Here is a 3,315-nt window from a genome sequence, read left to right on the forward strand (position 1 = left end):
ACGCTTCAGGCTCTCTGCCTTTATTCCTGATGAAGGGCTTTTGCCCGAAACGTCGATTTTTGCCTGTCCTCGGATGCTGCCTGAATTGCTGTGCTCTTCCAGCACCACTGATCCAGAATCTTGATCAGATGGGCCAGTGGGCTGAGGAGTGGAAGGTGGACTTTAATTTAGATAAATGTGACGTGCTGCATTTTGGAAAGACAAATCAGAGTAGGACTTATACACTTAATGGTAAGGCCCTGGAGAGAGTTGCTGAACAAAGAGACCTTGGAGTGCAGTTTCATAGCTCCTTGAAAGTGAAGTCGCAGGTAGATAGGATAATGAAGAAAGCGTTTGGTATGCTTTCCTTTATTTGTGAGAGCATTGAGTACAGGGGTTGGGAGGTCATGTTGCAGCTGTCCAGGACATTGGTTAGACCACTTGGAATATTGCATGCAGTTCTGCTCTCTTTCCTATTGGAAGGGTGTTGTGAAACTTGAAAAGATTTAGAAAAGATTTACAAGGATGTTGCCATGGTTGGAGGATTTGAGCTATTGGAGGAGGTTTAATAGGCTGGGGCTGTTTTCCCTGGAGCATTGGAGGCTGAGGGGGTGACCTTATGGAGATTTATAAAATCATGAGGGGCATGATAGGTTAAATAGACAAGGTCTTTTGGCTGGGGTGGGGGAGTCCAGAACAAGAGGGCATAGGTTTAGGGTGACAGGAACAACCTTTTCACGCAGTGGGTGGTGTGTGTATGGGATTAGCTGCCAAAGGAAGTGGTAGAGGCTGGTACAATTACAACATTTAAGAGGCATTTGGATGGGATTAGGAAGGGATATGGGCCAAGTAATGGCAAATTGGACTAGATTAGGTTAGGATAACTGGTCAGCATTTATGAGGTAAACTGAAGGATCTGTTTTTACATGCTGCACATCTCTATGACTCTAAAGGTCACTGCCACCACACCACAAAAACCCTAACTCTCCTGTCCACACTGAGTCTAAGGGTGGGATTGGACAAAAATGGTAATCAGTTTCGTGAGCCAGTTATGAATCTTAACAAGATGTTGTTTACTGCATTTAGCAAAATATATGTTGCGTTGGCTAATTAGATACTACCATCAGGAGACAGGGATCACATCTGAAACCATCAGGATCTTGAGCTGGATTCCTCCCTTCTCCTCAAACAAGACGGCATAATGTAATCAATTAGGTGGAGTTAATTTCAGATCTTGCCTTATGTAACATTTTGGTCTTGTTTAGTGTTGTAATGGTAGTGTCTCTACCCCTGGACTGGGAGGCCAGGGTTGATTAGAAATATAGGTTAAAAGAAACAAAATGTAATCTTATTTAAGACATTTTAGAGGAGTTTCACTCGACTGATCTCTGGCATGGATGGATTATGTTGTGGAGAGAGGTTGGGCAGGTTGTGCCCATATCAGTCAGAGTCTAGAAGAATAACACATGATCTTACTGAGGCACACAAGATCCAGGGAACACTTGACAAGGTAAGTGCAACAAGTATGTATCCCTTTCTAGGAACAGAAAACACTTAAATCAGTGATCTTCTATTTAAGAAACAAGTGGTATTGGGTCTCGTGAAGAATCTTAAAGTAGAAAAGGCATAAGGGCCTGATGGTATCTATCCTAGGTTGTTGAGACAAGCAAGAGAGTAGATTGCTCGAGCCTTGACCAAGATTTTTGTATTCTCATTCACCACTGACAAGTTCCTGGAGGACTGATGAATAGCTAATATTGTTCCTCTATTCAAGAAGGGAATTAAGGATAATGCAGGAAATTAGACTAGTGAGTCTTACATCTGTGGTTGGGAAGCTATTGAAAAGAATTCCACAGACACCGGATTTACATGCATTTGGAAAATTATGGCCTAATTAAGGACAGCATAGTTTTGTGCAGGACAGGTCATGTCTCACTAACTTAATTGAATTTTTTGAGGAGGTGATTCAGGTGATCAATGAGGATGATTCTCTGCATTGATTTTAGGAAGGCTTTTGACAAGATCCCTCATGATAGACGTATGCAGATGATTAAGATGTATGGGATCCAAGGTGACTTGCCCATGTGGGTTCAGAATTGGCTTGCCCTTAGAAGACAGAGGGTAGTGTTGGAAGGGTGTTTTTCAGGCGAGAGGTCCATGACCAGTGGTGTTGCACAGGGATCCGCGCTGGGATACCCTAGTTTGTGATATATATAAATGACTTGGATGAAAACATAGATTTGTAAGTTTGCAGACAAAACAAAGATCAGTGAAATTGTGGACAGTGTAGAAAGTCATCAAAGGATATAGATCAGTTGCAGGTGGAGTTTAATCTGGGTAAGTGTTAGGTGCTGCTCTTTGGGAGATCAAATGTTAAGGAAAAGTATAGTTAATGGCAGGACCCTGAACAGCATTGATGTACAGAGGGATTTTGGGGTTCAAGTCCATAGCTCCCTGAAAGTGGCCATGCAAGTAGATAGGGTGCTAAAGAAGGGGTATTGCATGCTTGCCTTTATTGGTTAAGGAATTGAGTACAAGAATCAGGGTGTCCTCTTTATAAGACTTTGGTTAGGCCTCACTTAGAATATTGCATTCAATTCTGGTTGCCTTTCAAAAGAAAGGATATGGAAGCTTTCGAGAGGGTGCAGAGGAGGTTTACCAGGATGCTGCCAGGATTAGAGCTATAAGAAGAAGTGAGAAAAAATTCAGGTTGTTTTCTCTGGAGCAGTGGAGGCTGAGGGGAGACTTGATGGAGGTCTATAAAATTGAGATGCATAGATAGAGTTGATGGTCAGAATCTTTTTCCCCAGAGTTGAAATGTCTAGTCCTAGGGGCCATGCATTTAAGGAGAGAGGGGAAAAGTTCAAAGGAGATGTTGGGGTAAGTTTATTTTTGGCACAATGGTCGGAGTCTGGAATGTGCTGCCAGGGCTGGTGTTGGAGGGAGATACGATAGGGGTGTTTAAGAGACTTTTAGATAAGCACAAGAATATGCAAGCAACAGAGGGATATGGACCAAGGGCAGGCAGAAGGGATTTGTTTAACTTGACATCATGTTCAGCACAACATCGTGGGAGTGTTCCTGTGCTGTACAGTTCTATGTTCTAAAATGGAGATTAGGGAATTTTATTTTGAGAATCACAAACTTTAGAACTCATCCTTGAACAGTGGTGAAGGCAGATTCATTGAGCACTTTTTAGGCAGAGGAGATAACGTTTGATTCCCTTGTTAGTCAATGATCAATTAGAAGTAGGCGGGAATGTGAAATTGAGGCCACAATCCACTAATTTACATCAGTATGTTTAAAAGAAAAACTGCCGACTGCCTGCCCCTCTTC

The sequence above is a fragment of the Chiloscyllium plagiosum genome, chromosome 14, assembly GCF_004010195.1.
Source record: "Chiloscyllium plagiosum isolate BGI_BamShark_2017 chromosome 14, ASM401019v2, whole genome shotgun sequence".
In the NCBI taxonomy this organism is placed as follows: domain Eukaryota; kingdom Metazoa; phylum Chordata; class Chondrichthyes; order Orectolobiformes; family Hemiscylliidae; genus Chiloscyllium; species Chiloscyllium plagiosum.